This window comes from Pinus tabuliformis, chromosome 8, assembly GCF_031772625.1.
Source record: "Pinus tabuliformis cultivar Carrire ecotype Pingquan chromosome 8, CPIR1, whole genome shotgun sequence".
Taxonomy (NCBI): Eukaryota; Viridiplantae; Streptophyta; class Pinopsida; order Pinales; family Pinaceae; genus Pinus; species Pinus tabuliformis.
This window is the reverse complement of record NC_142294.1, coordinates 1,350,803,880-1,350,823,848: the sequence shown is the minus strand read 5'-3', so window position 1 is coordinate 1,350,823,848 and position 19,969 is coordinate 1,350,803,880. Positions and strand designations below refer to the sequence as shown.

Sequence of the window (19,969 nt, the reverse complement as noted above, 5' to 3'; positions counted from 1 at the left end):
TCAGGCTCTCGGCTCTAGCTCTGGCTCTGGCTCTGGTTGTGGCTCTTCGGCTCTAGCTTTGGCTGTGGCTCTTCGGCTCTAGCTTCTCCGAGCTCCCTCTCAGCCTCTACGTGCCTCTGTAATTCACTTGACCCCTAAGCGACTCTTCGACAACCTTCCAGCAACCCTTTTCAGCAACTTTCATCTCTTTGGTTTTTTGCTCGAACTCCAAGCTACTCCAAAAACTCCCTCAGCTATTTGCGCTTCCAGCTACCTCTTCAATTGAGCTCTCTGGCCTCTTTGAGGCATTCTTTCGACTCTGCAGCTTCCCCAACTGTTTCTCTACGTGTAATCATTCCTTTGCGGCTTCTTTTGCTCCTTGTCTCTTCGATTAGCCATCTAGCTCTGTGGCTCTGCGGCTCTCTCTTTGCGTTACAAACACATCATTGTCTATAAAACGCCCGCTTGTAGCGTGGCACAATGATCAAGGGCAGTTACAAAGGAATCGGGGCCTTCTTCTAGGTGAAAACCTGAAAATGGAACGAAATTCCAATACAAAGAGATTTACCAGAAATACACTATAGGGCACGAAATTTGGACTTCAAACATTATGAAATCGACCCTATAAACCCTATTGGGTTTTCCTTTCATCGGCATATCGCAATCGCATAGGTGGGAGGTCTAAAAACCTAAATACACGGGAATACACAGAAATCCCGAAAAACCGGATTTCAAATTTTATGCAATTGGGTCTTTAAATCCCATCGGGTCCACACTTTATCGCTTATCGCAATCGCAATCGCATTGGCCCTGGCATCGAGGATCGCCGATCACCGATCGCTGATCAAATCCTGATCGTTGATCTGCTCCTTGATCGGACGGTCGATATCGCATCGAAACTGCCTTTGTATCAGGGATCACCGATCTCCCGACCGTCGATTGAATCTAGACCGTTGATCTGCGCACCCGATCCAATGGTCGATATCACATCTTGACATATCGCATCGGCATATCGCATTCACTATGGCCCAAGGGTTCTTCCATTATACCATGGCATACGCCGACGTCGATATCACAATCACTCCATCGAATATTGCATATTTCCCAGTTGCATATCGCTATGCCTGGGGTCCCGATATCGAGTGGAGGCTTACCTCTGATACGATAAGTTGGAAGTCGCAGTCGGGGGTTCCTTCCGCCCTTACCTTAACTCCTCCGCTTAACCCTTCCGATGTGATTTTCCTATATAAGGCCATTAGCCCATTTTTGGAAGAATTTGCCTCCTTGTCAAAGGAACAAAGGCAAACTTCTTTTTGCAATAACTTCATCATCTGAAGTCCATTTTAGCCCATTCAAGTTGTAGTAGATTCAAAATGAAAATATCTACGCAATGGGACTATTTCCAGGAGCATCCTTGGACTTTCATTTTCCTCTGTGAGGAACACTTTAGACTTAGAAGTCTATCCAAGATCCATTTTGGATCAATCCATGAGTCAAACAAACATATCCAGAGGTGAGAATATTAGACATTGTCTACTACCAATATACTCTACATGTACAAGTGAAACACTAAAAATCACCTCAAATTCCTTATAAAAGAAAGAAAAATGGAACTATTGCCCAGAGTCAAAATATTTGAAGTGCTCTTAGAATACGCTCTTGTATGTAGTGTTCATAATTTTTAATTATCACATAAGACAACTTAAATTGACTACGTAAGAACATTGAACAAGTTAAAGTGCATGCCTTGTTTGCATATACAAGTAAGAACATTAAAGGACCTGATTAAAACCAAAGTGCTCAAGATAAATAGAAACTCAGGCTCATTAGATTTTTGGCCTCTTGACATGTCCTCTTGAATCTCTAACATCAGGTACTCGAGACTTCCCTACAACTTTTTACTTTCATTGTCGCCTTTCCTCCTCGCTATCTGATTCATCACCTTTTTCCTTGTTTGCATTTCTAGCTTTTGCTTCCAGTGCATCTGAGTTTTTTCCTTCCTCCTCTTCAGAATCTTCTTCTTCTTCATCATCTTCTTCAAACTCCACAAGGGACTCATTTCCTGATTCCTCCTCATCTAATTCTAATTTCTCTTCCACATATTAGGGCTCGTATCCTTGATCAAATTCCTTCGAACCCTCTGAATCAAAATCACTAGCTTCCATATTTAAGAATTCTCAACCACCGTCTTCAATAAAATTATTTGCGTCATCTATAATAGTCTTCAAAATTGGTCGCTAGTTCAAATTCATCCCACTTTCATAATATTTGATGTCCATAGAATTTAACCATTCCTTGATACCATCAAGTGAAGTTGAAGGAATAAAACCAATTTGAAGTACTTCCCGCTTGAAGTCCTTGAAAGTAATAGCCATATCAAAGGCCTTTTTCCCAAGCCCTACTCTCTAGATTAACAATCTCAATCTCACTTATGATGATCACTAGAAAGGAGTTTCTATTAACTCCACCAAATAATTAACTGTAGGAACAATAAAGGAAGAGGACTTATGAGGAACTCCATGGAAACCTAGCTCTCTAAATGGTATATCGAAGTATAATTCAATATCTTTGAGATGAGACTACTCCCACAACTCTGACACTCTCTTCACAAAAGCCTTAAACTTTGCATTGATTTTTTTCTTTATATCCCTCTCTTGTTGTTCTTCATCGATTTCATTTGGATCATACATTGAGCTCCTTTCACCTCCTAAAGTTTGAACCACATTGATCACCTCAAAAAAGAAAGGACATCCTTGGTTTTTTTTGTGCCTACCATATGACTGTGTAGGTGAAAATGCAGCAAAGTAATCATCTATTTTTCTGCTAGCTAAAAGAATGCATGCTTGATGTTTTGATACATGACATCAACTCTCTCCTATGCTCTCATCATGGAATAAATAAATCCATTTCAATGACTCTCTAGGGTTCCAGTCATCTATCTACCTCTCACCCTGAATGCAGGCCAAATCCAGAAATATGATAATCATCTCACTAGATGGCTTAGAAGAACTATGCCCATCCCCTAAACCAATACCCCATGTAGCCATTCTCGTTGCAGTCTCCTCATTATTTTGTCATGCAAATTTCGCCTGGTTCTATCATCGTTGGTCCTCTTTCGTCATCTCCTAGTTATCATACCTCAATGTAGTTCTCAAGATGACCAATTCTACTTCATTGGCCTCAACCTCGATTTTGTTGAAATATGGTAACAAGAATATTCCAATTTAATTTGTCCTTGAATTAAATTGTGAATTAAAATTGAATTTAGTCTTAACAACTACTTGGAAATAATTAATTTATTTATTTTAAATTAATTAGTTGGAGAAATTCAAGTTAGAAGTCTTTCTGAAGTCATGCAAGAGTTATCCCTTAAATTAAGGAGATAAGATTGAGTTATATTTGAGTTGTAATTAGTTAACTTAGTTTACTGAGTTAAGTCCAGTTAAATTAGTTCCAAACTGTTTGAGGAACTAATAGTGAGTTAACAGTCAGTTGATGCATTAATGCACTCAACTAGTGCTACTCCAGTTAACTGAAGATTCCCTCATCAGAAACTCATTCATGTCTATTATGAGAAAGACCCAGTTGATATTAATGTTCATGGACAATGAAATATTAGTTGCATGTGTTTTCTCATCAAGAAAACTCATGCATGCAATCAAGGATTTATCCTTGAGGATTGTGGAGTTTTGAAGGATTGGTTTTCCACTTGGTAATATGCTAATCATCCACAAGGAACAACGCAAGGAAATAGGAGCTTGGATGGCAAAGAGGAAAGCTGGAGAGAAGCCAAGATTTCCTGTGAGCATCTATGAGGATCGTACTAAGAGCTGGCTAGCTATGAGAGCTAAGGATTTATATAATTCCTATGTAATTCCACCATGTTTGATAATACAATAGTGTGGGGTTTTTATCTGAGGATTTCCTCAAAGTATTTTCATGTGTATTATGCCATTGATTCTTCTTCTTCTGGTTATATTGTTCAGCTCGATCTTTAAGCTTCCGCAAATTGATAGTAGAAGTAGGTTATAGTATTCTGCTTTGATTTATATTGCATTATCAGGTTAACCTATCACAGATTTTCTACATGGTATCAAAGCTGTGAATAGTATATTGAGAAGATACTTCGATGTTTGAAGTTCGGGGTTGTAGGTGTAAATCGAATTCATATCATACTTCAAGGTTGGCCAATGGCGTTCTATGGCTTGAGACTCGAGTATGCCTTGGAAGGTAGCTTGAATTACATAGCATGGAAAGATAGAATGGACGTTGTATTAGAAGACAATGGCTTGAAGGAATTCATTGATCAAGAAATCCCAAAGCCAGCTTCAACTAATGCACAAGAGTTGGCTGAGTGGAAGAAGTGTGTGGCGAAGGTGAGATGGATCATCCTTGAGGGAGTTCGAGACCATATTGTCTCGAGTCTCCATGGGAAGGATACTCCATTTTCAATGTGGAAGACATTGAAGGACCTCTACCAGAATAGTAGCGACCAGAGGAAATTGGCTCTCAAGGATAAGCTTCGAAGAATCAAGATGGAGAAGGGCGATACTATTTCCACATATATGAACAAGCTCACTACTTGCAGAGATGAGCTTGGAAATGTGGGAATAACTACTTCCGATGATAATATTGTGAGCCTCAATCTCCTTGGCCTTCCAAAGATTTGGAATAGCTACCAGGACTCTGTGAATGGAAGGGAGAAACTGTCGGATTGGGAATGAATGTGGTTGGATCTTATGCAGGAGGAGATCAGGAGGAGCACACAAGATGGTTCTTCATCCAAGAATTATGATGAAGAAGATCTGGCCTTAGCAAGTAAGGCAAGGAAATGGAAGGGGAAGGCTTCCCATTTCAAATCGAATTCTTCTCATGGAGGGAAGAAGGGTGACATGTCTAAAGTAAGATGCTTTAATTGTCACAAGATGGGACATTATGTGACTAATTTCCCATCGAAGAAGTCCAAGAAGGGATCCTTGGAAGGATCGGAAGGTGAAGCATTAGCCTCTCAGTTCGAAATGGACTTTACCCTCATCGCATGCATGGTGTCATCTATGATGGATTATGTCTGGTATCTTGACAGTGGAGCCTCATTCCACATGACCGGTGATAAAAATTTATTCAGTGCCTTGGACGAGATAGACCTCAAGATGCACATAAATATGAGTGACAACAGAAGGTATAGTGTTTCAGGAGTCGGCACGATTTCTTTTTAGAAGGAGCATGGAGCTCATCTCACCTTGACATATGTGATGTATGTTCCTGGATTGAACAAGAACTTGGTATTAGTCATGATGTTGGAGGACAAAGTCTATGATGTTGTCTTCAGTAAAGGAAACGCGTTCCTAAGACACATAGCCATGGGTCAGACCAAGAGGATAGGGATTCAGGTGAAGAATCTCTATAAACTAGAGGTAGATGATTGTGCAACATTGAGTATGAAAGCAGAATTAGTGCAAAGCCAAGACATTGGCAATTTATGGCACAGGCAATTGGGCCATTTGCATCATGGGGCTTTGAAGATAATGCAACAGATATCTATAGCACTTCCAAAAGGTAAACCTGAGCAAGTTGACACATGCAAAGGTTGTACCTTGGGAAAGTACACCAAGTCTTCCTTTCATGATTGGGAAAGTCGAGCAGAGGCTACCTTAGAGCGAATTCATACTGATTTGTGTGGACCATTCTTGATGGAATCCACAGTGAAGCAAAGGTATTATGTGATTTTCATTGATGACTATTCTCGTAAATGCTGGATTTATTTCATGCAGAAAATGGACCAAACCTTCACAAAGTTTTGTGAGTTCAAAGCTTTGGTCGAGAAAGAGTCAGGGAAGAAGATCAAGGCCTTGAGAAGCGACAACGGTGGAGAATATGTCTCTAAAGAGTTTAAGGACTTCTGTGCAGCGGAAGGAATTAAACGAGAGTTGATGGCACCTCATAACCCACAGCAGAATGGGGTGGTTGAGAGGAAGAACATAACTATTGTAGGGGCAGCACGAGAAATGTTGCATGACCAAGGCCTGCCACTTCACTTGTGGGCTAAGGCATGCAACACAACAATCTATTTGTAGAATAGAAGCCCGCATCGCATACTTGGGATGAAGACACCAGAGGAAGGTTTCTCCGATAAGGGACTAGATGTTGGTCACTTCAGGATATTTAGCTCATCAGTATATTTCCATGTGACAAAGGATGCATGGAAGAAGCTTGAGCTGACAATAGAGTTGAGGATACTTGTGGGGTACACTGACACACCTCACAACTATCGGGTGTACTTGCCTACCAGTTGGAGGATAGTGGTTCACAGAGATCTCAAGTTTGATGAGCAAACGGCCATGCGAGTTTCCCTTGAGAGGGAGCTCCAACTACAGGCTGTGGAGGAACTATTGGTTCCTAAGGAGGAAGAGCCTCAGACTGATGCGGAGCAGCCGCATGCAGAGGTTTCAAGAGTGCAGACGTCCACTCAAGCAGAGTCTTCCAGAGATGGACAAAAGCGCACAAGAGAAGCTGACAGATTGTTGGAGGATGCGAGAGAGAATGTGGGAGCACCATCTTCTCAATGCAGACAGAGGAGGTCACCTGAGAGGTACACTAGATACATGGCCCATGTTGGGGATTTGTTGAGACTGGGCCATCTTCCTTTGAGGAAGCAATGTAGCAATGGATTTTGGTTGATGCTATGGTGGAGGAGTATGACTCCATAGTTCGTAACAGTGTTTGCGACGTGGTTCCGAGATCGAGAACAAGTCAGTTGTGAGTTCCCGTTGGCTTTACAAGGTAAAGCAAGTTGTTGATGGTAGTGTGGAGAAGCATAAGGCAAGATTTGTTTCCCGTGGCTTTTCAAAGGTCGAGGGGATTGACTATGATGAGACTTTTGCTCCTGTCGCAAGGTACTCATCTATTAGATCTATGTTGGCACTATCAGCACAGATGGGTTGGAAGACCCATCAGATGGATGTGAAGAATACATTCCTCAATGGCTAGATTGAGGAAGAGGTGTACATAGAGTAGTCAGAAGGTTTTGAGACCTTCGATCGTGAGTCGCATGTGTGCCGACTCAAGAGAGCGTTGTACGGGTTGAAGCAAGCACCTCGTGCTTGGTACACCAGGATAGACAACTACTTCATTTGGTTGGGCTTCACAAAGAGTGAGCAAGTATGGTAACGAGATACTCAAAAAATTCCACATGGAGGAGTGCAAGCCCATGCAAACTCCTCTAGTAGGTAATTGGAGGAAGGAGGTTGCTACTTCAATAAAAGTGGTAGAGGCTACTATGTACAGGTAGCTTGTGGTTCACTGATGTACTTAGTGAACACACGACCAGATTTGTGCTATACGGTGAACCAGTTGAGTCAAGCGATGGTTCAACCTACCAAGATGTTTTGGAAGGCGACAAAGCATGTATTGAGATACCTCAGAGGCACATCTCAGTATGGATTATGGTAGAGACAGACAAAGCGAGTGAAGCTACAGGGCTTCACTAATGCAGATTGGACAGGGAGTCCATCAGATCGGAAGAGCACATCATGAGGGATTTTCAACCTTGGTTCAACGACAGTTTCTTAGTACAGCAGGAAACAGAGGTCGGTTGCACTCAGCTCGGCAGAGGCAGAATACATGGTTGCAAGTCAGGTAGCATGTGAGGCCATCTGGATGCGGAAAATCCTAGTTGGTTTGTTTGATCAGAGGATGGATCCAACTGTGATCTATTGTGATAATCAAAGTTGTATCAAAATCTTTGAGAATCTAGTATTTCATGATAGGTCCAAGCACATTGACATCCGGTATCATCATCTCAGAGACTGTGTAGCGAGGAGGATCATGTTGCTGCAATATATTTCGATAGAGGAGCAAGATGCTGACATTTTAACAAAGGCATTGTCAAAGTGTAAATTCGAGTTCCATAGAGACAAGATCGGGGTGGTAGATAATCCCTTTCTTGTTGAGAGGGAGTGTTGAAATATGGCAACAAGAGTATTCCAATTTAATTTGTCCTTGAATTAAATTGTGAATTAAAATCGAATTTAGTCTTAACAACTACTTGGAAATAATTAATTAATTTATCTTAAATTAATTAGTTGGAGAAATTCAAGTTAGAAGTCTTTCTGAAGTCATGTAAGAGTTATCCCTTAAATTAAGGAGATAAGATTGAGTTATATTTGAGTTGTAATTATTTTACTCAGTTTACTGAGTTAAGTCCAGTTAAATTAGTTCCAAACTATTTGAGGAACTAATAGTGAGTTAATAGTCAGTTGATGCATTAATGCACTCAACTAGTGCTACTCCAGTTAACTGAAGATTCCCTCATCAGAAACTCATGCATGTCTATTCTGAGAAAGACCCAGTTGAGATTAATGTTCAAGGACAGTGTACTATCAGTTGCATGTGTTTTCTCATGGAGAAAACTCATGCATGCAGTTAAGGATTTATCCTTGAGGATTGCACAGTTTTAAAGGATTGGTTTTCCACTTGGTAATAGGCTAATCATCCACAAGGAACAGTGCAAGGAAATAGGAGCTTGGAGGGCAGAGAGGAAGGCTGGAGAGAAGCCAAGATTTCCTATGAGCATCTGTGAGGATTGTACTGAGAGTTGGCTAGCTGTGAGAGCTAAGGATTTGTATAATTCCTATGTATTTCCACCATGTATGATAATACAATAGTGCGGGGTTTTTATCTGAGGATTTCCCCAAAGTATTTTCATGTGTATTGTGCCATTGATTCTTCTTCTTCTGGTTATATTATTCAGCTTGATCTTTAAGCTTCCAGAAATTGATAGTAGAAGTAGGTTATAATATTCTGCTTTGATTTATATTGCATTATCGGGTTAACCTATCACAGATTTTCTACAAGGTTGTGGTTTATCTTCCTCTTCCTCATCATTAAATGAATATGCAACATGGGTATAAACCTTAGAGCTAGTAGTAGTCACAATTTCAGGACCTTTATCCCTAACTACAATAGTATCAACAATTGACAAAGAATAATTCCGAGTTTTAGGATTACCATTTTGCAATTGTAAATTCTAAATCCCAAATGCAATATTGAACAGCATTCTAACTCTAAGGAATTTGTCATTCTTCACATTCAAGCTCAATCCAGACTCCCAAAACTCGATCCTAATCCCTGTTCTTGCATAATTTGTCAAATGGGAAAGAAACTCTAGTCCATCTCTCTGAAAAACTTCCACTACGACCTTATAAGTAGTGCTCACATGATTTCCTGACCTAAGCACATTAATCATATTGAAAGCTAACTTAGTTTCTAAACCCGTATTTCAAACAACTTAATAATGAAATAGACATACATGGAAATTATCCCTAGACTGTGTAATGCTTTGAAGAAAGGCACGAACAAAAAGCTGGAGAAGGGAAGAAACTTTCAAAGGCCTAAAATTCGGCAAAAAACAAATTAAAACATAGTAGAGGACATTGTAATAGGTAATACTTCAAACCATAAATCCTTTTAATATTTTGAGTTTCCAATTCTAACCAAGTGCAACAAGTTCTAACCATATAAACGCAAGAAAAAACTGCCAAAATATTGAATGCTTCCACTTAGTGTGTCAGTCATAGCTCTGAAACCATCAAACCATTTAAGAAACCTCCCAACTTACCTCTACCCAACACCTGTAACCATGATCCAACAGTGAATAATAATTCCATCATCTAAGACACGATCTGATGAACTAGAGTGGAGCTCGAAGGAATTTTCTCCAAGAGAAAACACCTTGAACGAGAGATAATAGTTTTATCGTCTAACACCAAATCAATGACACAGGATGGTACAAGGTGGCACGTGAGGGGAGTTCTTCCCAAAGTAAAGTTTTACAACGTAATTACCTTATACATATAATAAATTATGTAACAAACAAGACAAATGAAATTAAGTATGTTGAAAATAGTATTGTAAAAAAATGCCTAGAAAAACCGTTGCCAACATTGTGTCCTCTCTCTTTATTAACATCTAGCAAGAAGGAGTATTATTGTTTATAGAAAAATAGGCCACACTAATTAATAACCATGAGCTCTCTAAATGAATTGACACCAATAGATGCTAATAAAAACTTAATATTACGAGGTTCTTTAAAATATGAGGTTCTTTAGATGTCCCTAAATATATGACCATCTATAGAAAAACACAACACCATTTTCACTTCTTTTCTATACATGGTAATCCATAACTATGCTATTTCAAAACAAGGAATTATGGAAATGTGGTGAAGAACCTTGAGAGACACGTTATTTATTACATGGTGATTTCAATATCTACTAATTCCACATTCAAAGCTTTCCAAATTTGTTGCATGTTGTCCATAATATATGGTATAATTATTGAGACACGCATCAATTATTTGATCATTCTTACAATTTTCATAATTTCAAGACTTCTTATAATGTCAATACTTCTTAGTATGTATATGGTGAAGTATTTCATAGTGGTATCAAACTTAACTTTATATATGAATAACTATTTTGCATAATTTTAGGATTAGTATAAGATGTATGCTTAATAAACCATACATTCAATTAACTAAGAATAAAATATTATAGAGCATATGTCTTTGAGCCTTATCAATAAGAAATACATCATGATAAGCAAAGTTATCATTGATTAATCTATATTATTGTCATTCTTAATTATATTAGTGTCTCTTTCTTCAATAAAATCAATTTTATCTCCATTCACTCTATTTTAATTACCCTGATCACTAATATTTATATTACAATTTTCATCTTTAAACCATTCATCTAAAATGCTTTACATTTGTAATTACAAGCAATCAAATATTTATAGTATATATCAAATATTACAAGTAGAAAGTTATGTGATGAATTCTAAATAATACTTTCTATCTATGTTTTTCTTAATTATTCTTAGTTATAAACCATTATAATTTTAAATAACGCTATAGCAATCATCATTACCATATTACTCCTTTTAATTTACCAATAATACTCAAATTACTTTAATATAGCATTATTATTAAATACAACAAAAATCAACTCTAAATAATATTAACACACATAAAAATAATATTCAATTAAAAAATTCAGACAAATATAATTCAAAAATTGTTTGCTTGTACATTTAAAAGAAAAAATCCTCTAGCGAAGGTAATCATTGAGCATGCTAGAAAATTAAGAAACTAAACAAAGTCAAATAAATCCAACTTTTATAAAGCGCAAGATTTTCAAAGTGCAACAGGCCAAAGCATAAGAGCCGTGGTCAACAAGCATAGTGCTGGGAAACAACCAGATGGTAGGGTCAGCAATTTGTCTTCCACGGGATGTGACAAATAAGTTATAGAACAAGAAGGCAGAGCAGGACTACTATTGTCATATCAGATGCAGTGATGCCAAAAGAAAAAGCAAAGGATGTTGTGAGTATTTTGGGTTCCATGGAATTGAAAATCATTATGGTAACGTGTGATAATGGAAGCATAGTTAAAGCCATTTGCTAAGATATAATACTTACAGTATAAGTGTGTTTTTTAATGGAAAAATATTTAAATTATTTTTATTTTTGAGAGATTGTGATATTTATTGGGAATTACGATTGTTATTAAATTAAAACTAATGTGTTGGTTTATTTAATGTTTAAATTTTTTTTTCATAATGGGTGTGTATCGAACTCGTTTCTGATGTCACTTGTTGAGAATTATTGACTATTGCAGTTAAACCAAAATTTGCAAATTTTAACCAACAGTCACATCACCAAATATAAAAATACAAAAATGTCACAAAACATTAGTTTATCCAATATCTTTATGTTATTTAAATTACATTTTTTAATTACTAAAATAAATTCAATACAAAACTTATAAAGCACTCAAATTGTATAAACTTAATAATACAAAATTATATTTTTTTCTAATTTTTAACAAATCTATAAAATAATCTGCCCAAAAAAGCACCATAAAGTAGGTTATGTTCTGGCTCAATTTGGGTTTTAGAAACTTATTCTAACTATGTTATGTTATTTTGGGCATTTTTTCCAAAAAGATTGGTATAATTCAAATGTTCTGAAATTAGATTTCGTTCAAATGTTTTAAACATTAGATTGCGTGAAATTGTAATTTTCAATGATATAACTGGTATAATTTAAATAATTTTTTTATAATATTAAATTTATTTATTTATTAAAAAATATATTTTAAATAACAAAAATTTAAAATATTATTAAAAAAATTGTATTAAAAAAACTTGAATTAATAATGTAAAAATTGTATTAAAAAAACTTAAATTAATAATGTTATGTGAGATTATGTACTTGGGAAAAGTGATATGTACTCTTAAACGAAAATAAATGGCAAGTACATGATGATTGATGAGACCAGGAGCATTTTGAAGAAGAATAATCTTATTCAATTTATTAATGAATAGGAGAAGAATAATCTTATTCAATTTATTGATGAATAGATACTCTGTGCCACGATTAATACACAACACCTTTTTCAATTTCCAAAGCAACGAATTGGCGACACAAGTCTGTTAATTTTTACCAGAAGAAACTAAGGGATGATTGAATAATTTTTTCAACAGTTAAGTCTCTCTCATCTTCACCAAAAGAAACTAAGTTATTCAAACTCAGTCTCTATCATCTTTACCAAAAGAAAGGGTTGATTGAATAACATTTTAAACTAATATGCACATTTACCATTTTCTGGGTGAAGTAAAGTAAGTTGTTTATTAGGAAAACTTTGCCACATTGGTTTAATCCCAAATTCTATGCATTATTCTCAATATTTATGAAATTTATAATATATTGTAATTTTTAGTATAAATATTAATGGAGTTGCAAATTTTTTAGATTGTTTAAATGTGGATGAGAATGGTATGATATTAGTAAACAAAAATAATAAGAAAGAGAAAAACTTGAAATATTACACACAATTATCATCATAATCCCACTCATAATCATCAACCAAAAGCATACATAGAGGCCAATATCTTTTGGAGAGCCAAAATTCTTATTGCTCAGTTAAGGACTAATTCTCATCAACTCCATTGTGAAACAGAGCACTGGAAAAGGCCAAAGGAAGTGTGGGAGGAAAGGGTATGCATTTTTTGTTCTTCGGGAAAAGTGAAAACAGAAAAACATTTCATTTTAGAATGTGAGGCCTTCAAAGACAACAGGGAAAGTTATGCAGATATGCTAGCAGTGAGCTCTTGGGATAATCTATTTAGTGAGGGGTTTGTCGAGAAGCTGGAAGCATTTATTGTAAAACTTCACAAAAAAAGGGCCTAATACATCAAGCACATGAAGAAGCAATCTGTCCCGTAGACTATCTTTAGCCTCGTGGACGTTAAAATAATTTCTTTCTTTACCAAATTCTATGCATTATTCTCAATATTTATGAAATTTATAATATATTGTAATTTTTAGCATAAATATTAATGGAGTTGCAAATTTTTTAGCTTGTTTAAAGGTAGATGAAAATGGTATGATATTAGTAAACAAAAATAATAGGAAAGAGAGAAACTGGAAATATTGCACACAATACTTTAAGTTAATGATTAATTTGAGGTTGTTTTATTTTATTCAAATTCAGTAAATAAAAGTAATTTGGTATTCGAGAAATAAGATTAAAAGATAAAGAGTTGTCTATCAAGCAATAAAATAACCCATAAAATTTTTGTAAAAATATATAAAAAAAAAAAAAATTAAAAAATAAATATTTAAACATTTTTTAAATAAAAATAAATTCAACACTATCAAAAATAAAAATAAAAATAAACCAATCATCTTTTAACTCATTGATGTTTGACTCACCACACACCTAACACCCACATGCACCTTTTCAGAGAATAAAGTCAAAAACGTAAACGTCACGTAACTACTTTTTCACGTGTAATTGGAAGTGGAAGTGGAGCGCTACAGAGTAGGAGAACTCCACGGACCACTATCACGATGGAGTAAAGTGGTTGGTCAATATAAAATAAAATATCACTTTTAATGATAATTTTTATTATATTAGCATCGAGATTGTTTAATAAGACAATCATTTTTTGGTTGAGAGGGTTTTACTAGTTATTTTGATAGTGGAAATAGATTCAGCGCTATCAAGAACTTTTCCTTAATTAGATTTCTAAAAAATTCAGCTATATTTTCTCAAAATTATATTAGATTTTTCTCTTTTTTGGAAGCAAAATTATGGCCAATCAACATCAAAGTAATGGATTACCCAATACTCTATAGTCTTCTCCGCATAAAATCAAAGATTCTCTAATGTTAGTGTAATTGCAGAAAGCTTCTTATTTCAACTTAAGGTGGATGAGGATTTTATTTTTTATTTTTTATTTTTTTAATTGACGGCTTAGATTGATTCTCAAGGGAATATGCTATGAATGCTTAGGTTGCATTGACTTTTAATAAATTTAAAAAATTAGATTCATGCCATGTGCCTCTCTGCCCACCAATTTCTTAGGGATTTGAGAATATTCCAATTCTAATAAATTCATATTCTAATTAGATGGGAAATTAATGTATAAACAAATTTTATTTAGCAAATTATTTCATTTTTTTTTCAAGTTAAATTAGATTTGTTCCTAGAGAATTGAGATTATTCCAATTTAAAGTTGACCCATAACCTTTTTATACATGGTTAATTAAGTAAATTTGTGCATTGTAGGACATTCTTAGTGTTGCAATAGTTTTTTTGTTATATTTATAAAGTCTTCCGCTATATTAACCACATTAATATTTACTAGTTACGATATAAAACATGCATGAAGAAGGGCCAGTTGATAGTTGTGATGTTGGATGGGATAAATTACTTTAGATTTGCACGTGACGTGCATGACATGATGGCTGGGGCGGATGGCTTTCGCTCCCCCCAGGGATCGATTACTGCGGCAGTGGTTGAGGCCCTGAGCTATGGTGTATTCGTGACGGCTATTGCCGTATTTTGCTCATCTGCTGGCTTCGGCCAAAAATTCTGCTCATATGTAAATTGTATCTGCAGGCTTCGGCCATATGTTGATTTTCCCTCTGAAAAAAATTACTTTAGATTTATCTTGACTTAGGATCTATAAGTGTGGATGAGGATTAAATATTTTATCGAACTTTGCACTAAAAAAATCAAGTCATCTTTAATTTTATTTATCAAATTGATGTACATAACATAACAGAATATAATAAAACATTACAACATATTTTCCATACTAGACTGAAAATAACCTCTCAATACAACAACTTAAAAGCTGAGAGAGACATTAATCTGTTCAAGATATCTTCCATACTAGACTAAAAGTAGTATTTCAACGCATCAACTTAAAAACTGAGAGAGGCATTGATAGCTTCAAGAACAGTGACAATGTGCAAGTGAGGAGCAACTTGTAGAATGTTATTACAACCATATATTTATCCAGGAATTTTAGAATCACTCTCAATTACGTGTGGGTTTTTGGTTACAATATATTGGGCATCCCCATTGTCGCAGGAGTGTTTTTTCCACAGGATTTCGGTTCCCTCCCTGGGTTGTTGGGATTGCCATGGTCACTTCTTTTTTCCAGTTTCGTCTGTTCTTCTCTTCTGTTGAGGTATCATGGGCTTAAATTTGCATGTTATAATTAACGTAAAAATTGCAAGAGAATAAGAGAACGAGTTGGTAATCTGGCACTTGCTCTTTATTTTGAAAGAATATTGTGACTTCCATTTGACTGGACGATGACGTTAGTGTTCCTTATTCTCCTTTATGCTTTGGAAAATCTTCGTACTTGTGCATGTAAAATCATAATCAAAAGTGTATGAATCTTTCGTACTCGTGCATGTAAAATCATACCAGAAGGGAATGAATCTGTCTAAATTAATAAATAATTATTTGAAAGCACTCAAATCCTAGGGAGAAATGCATTTCGTTAAACATGCATTTTAAAGGTCGTATAAGCCTGCCCAAATTTGAAGTCAAATCAAATAAAGTTGGGAATATATACAATACATAAAAGATAATGTTTTTAATATCGAAATTTTTAGGGATTTGAACTTCGATAAGAGTTTTTACGGGGTGGATTCAACGTAAATGGAAGCCAAAGGCCACATCAAACCAGAATTAGATGTTAAGAGTTTCTCACAAACATTTTTGCAAGTTTGGAAGACAAATTGTGCATCTTTGAAAACAATCCTTATTTTTTCAGTTCACTTGTATTGAAATTTTGGAGTGATGAAATTATCATAGATAAGGAAGACTTTAAAGCTACTCCAATCTAGATGCAGATGTACTTGTTGCCAAGGGATTTGTAGGAGGAAGAGACCCTAGAGGCCATTGGTAATGTTTTAGGCAATTTTGTCAAAATATCTAAAGCCACCAACTAAGTGAGGTACATCTATTATGCTAGAATATGTGCTTATATGAGTATAGTTGAACCTTTACCAGAATCAATTAACATATATTATCATGACACCCTTTAGAAGTAATCTTAGATTATGTGCACATTCCTTTTCAATGTGGAAGATGCCATCGGTATAGGCACTTGCACATAAGTTTCCCTCCTTTAGCCAAGATGACCACCCAAATCCAGTAGGAGAACAAAGACCTAGAGGTTTGTAACACTCCCTCTCACCTACTTGTTCTATGTCAAGTTGGAGGAGGTGTTACTTGTTTGCTTTAACCTGACCTCCAAGGTCTGTTATGGAGATGGGGTTACAAAAACCCATTTTTCTCAAAGTCTTCAAATCTCAAAATAGATACCACCATCGTGTTCAATTCATCGAGAGATTTCTGGTGATATAATTTTTACCTCAATCCAACTCTTGAATTGAAAGCTACACCCATTAGAAGTTTAACCAACTACATCAAGCCATGTCAACATTAAACTACCATGTGACATCCACATTCTCCCTGCCTAGCCCACATGGAACTGCCATGATAACGTAGTAGAGGGTCATGTCATCAATGGATTTCCACGTGGTCCTTATTAGGCCTCTATGGAACTGCCATGCCAAATTAGCATGGGGCCATTAAGTCTTGCCACCATGGCGAAGTTCATTCCCTCATTGTTACAACCAACCAATGCTCATCTAGCCTTTCAACCTTGTGTTACTACTCCACACCCTCGGATGGCTAGATCATTAGATCGCAACGAGCTACGAAGTTAATCTGGCCAACGCCCATATGGGCCTTTCAATGTATTGTTGACCCTCTCCACCATCAAATCCCTAAATCCACATGAGTGTAAGGCTAAACCGACATATGGTCCACCATCTACGATATAACATCTATGTGTTGGGTCTTTTGGCATTTCCATGTCAACATAAAGTGGGGTCCACTAACCCTTCCCCACTCTATGGATTTCGATATTTGCTATTATATATGATCTGCAACTTAACTGACCTATCAGTATTGTATCACCTCATCAGCCCCGTATAGCTAGATCTAATCCTTGTTGAGGGAAAATCCAACCCAGATCTATTCAGGCCATCACACATGTTCATGACCTCGTCCCACCTGAATTCCCTAGATCCCGGATGTGGAAGTCATAGGAAAAAAGGCATCCAATCTCGAATGAAACCCGGGCCACTACAAAGGGAATGACTCCTAGCCAACCTCAGACTTCTGGAATACGAGATGCATGTGGCATTTAAGAATGGAAATCTAGCCTATGGAATATCCAACTTCCAATTTGTGTGCACCCCTTTGCCACCTCTAGATGCATGGATCATCATATTTCTACATATGTGTTAAAAAGAAGGGACATAAGGAAAACAATAGAGATTTGAAGACTTTCTTAAGGCAAGTGGCAACAAATCGAACACTATTTTTCTGAAGATGAAGGCCAAAGCCTAAACAAGGGCTATTAGTGGCACTGTGTGATTCAAAAAGAAGATAAAGGGGGCACCAGTAAGGCTTAAAATCACTCCAGATTCATAATAAGATAAAAGACATGACTATAATGGCCAATTACCCAAGATTCATGTTGGCTTGATGGGGCCTGACCCAGTTTCGGAGTTAATTAGCCAAACAAATCCCTATGCTACTGGCCCTTTCGGAAACAGCCCATGGAGCACAGACTGAGGTCTTACTCGAAGGGTGAGAACCTCAAACGATTCTTCCAACATTTTGGTGTAGTTCTTCACTGCACTGCTGATCTCTTCGATGCTCGTTGTGATGGTGCTGATGCATTGTTTCCTTACCTTTGGAGGAGTTGAAGGTTGCACCTTCAACCGCAGCTCTGCTATCTGGAGGTTCAGCTCCAGCTGAACCTTGGCCATTTCTTCTTACACACCCCTGCTGCTAACCTCTGGATGTGCGTCTCTGCTAGTGCTTCTGCTCGGATGGACAGCTCAGGGACCATCTGGCAGGATTCTTCAATTACCTGTACCATCTGCCTATTCTGAGACATGACCTTGTCATGCTGCAAGCTCAACTGCTCCATGTTGATCCTTTGTTCACTCAACACCTACAGCGCCCGGCTCTCCCTAGCCTGCAGTTCTGTAGTGATCCCATCCTGCAGAACATAGAGTGTCTCTTGAGGGAGCGCATCCATGTTGATCCCTATTCCTTTCAATGCACTGATCGTAGGCTTTTCGACCTCATTTTCTATAACCAGTGCCCACTCTGGTAGCACTATTGTGTTGGTCGTACGAGTGCGCAGCATTTCCTCAGCTGCGGTTGTTCCTACTGCAAGGTTGGTCGAGAGAGTACCAGCCTGAGGAGTGCGCACCTGCAACTCTTGAATCTGTGCTCGAAGGGCCCCCAACACAATCTGATTCTCCTCCGCAAAGTTCTAGAGGGCCTCTATGGTGACGTTGCGCACCGTCTCTCCTATATCGTGCAAATCCCCCTCGGTAAGGGTGATCAGGTCGATAGACATCTTAGACGCTTTTACCTTCTTGCGTGACCCCACCTGCTCTCTCGGGCGCTGGTGCTTCAATTGTGTCGACGTTGTCTGTGGGTCCACGTCGCCCTCCTCTATCTTTGTTTCCATCTCTTGCTCCTGCTCAAGGGAAGGCGACTTCAGGCCCTTGTGCTCCTTTTCTACTGCCTTCTATGCTTTTTCTATGGCCTTTTGTTGTATGTTGTTGTCTACATAGCGTCCCGTGCCTCCTGCGCCTTTGTTGATGCTGCCTCTTTTCTTCTCTTTTCCGCCAACTGTGCCATGCGCAGTTTTTCCTCCTCCTTCTTTTTCTGCGCAACGGACTTCTCTGCTTCTATCGCAGAGATGTCTGGAGCGCGCCATTCTGGCAGCCACGTCTCAAGTACGTCGAAAATCACATCATTTGTGGCCATATATGGTAGTTCGTTCCACTTCTTTGTGTAGAAATTCTCATTGTAGATTAAACTCATTATTTAATGTACTAAAGCAAAATACTTAATCTACTTCTACAATAAAACTTAAGGAAGTTTAATCGATTTGGCAAGATCAAACAGAACACATATAATAGAGAAGAAGAATCAATCACACATGAAACATAGAATAATACTCTGGGAAAGCCTCAGTTAAAAACCCTGCTATCTATATTATCATACAAGTGGAAATATCTCAAGATTACACAAAGCTTTAGCTCTCAAGCTATCCATCTCTCAGTACAATCCCTCACTGCTACTCATAGACATAATAGACAACACATATGCCTTTTCCTCTTTCCTCCAAGCCTCCTACTTCCTTGCGTAGTTTTCCTGGGTGCTCCAGCTATTACCTAGTGTGGCACTGATCACACACACTGCTCTCACCTGTTGTAGAAACTGTGCAATCCTCATGCATGAGTTATTGATGAGAGAATATTCAGTTATCTGGAGAACACTAGTTGCATGCATGCATGCATTAACTGATTGAACTCACAATCATTTCCACAAACTGTTTGGAACTAATCTAATTGGACTTAACTAAGTTAACAGAGCTAACTAATTACAACTCAAATACAACTCATCCTATCTCCTTAATTAAGGGATAACTTCCTCAATCAAAGGGATAACTATTGCATGACTTTACAAAGACTTCATGTTTGAATTTCTCCAACTAATTAACTCAAGATGAATTAATTAATT

The 19,969-nt window shown here is 37.2% G+C and overlaps 2 pseudogenes; both read right to left on the bottom strand.

Annotated features, from left to right (window-relative positions):
- Positions 1 to 1,883: 1,883 nt before the first annotated feature.
- On the bottom strand, positions 1,884 to 2,920 carry LOC149240506 (FACT complex subunit SPT16-like; annotated as a pseudogene).
- LOC149240505 (FACT complex subunit SPT16-like) lies at positions 2,919 to 18,356 on the bottom strand (annotated as a pseudogene).
- Between the last annotated feature and the right edge of the window lie 1,613 nt (positions 18,357 to 19,969).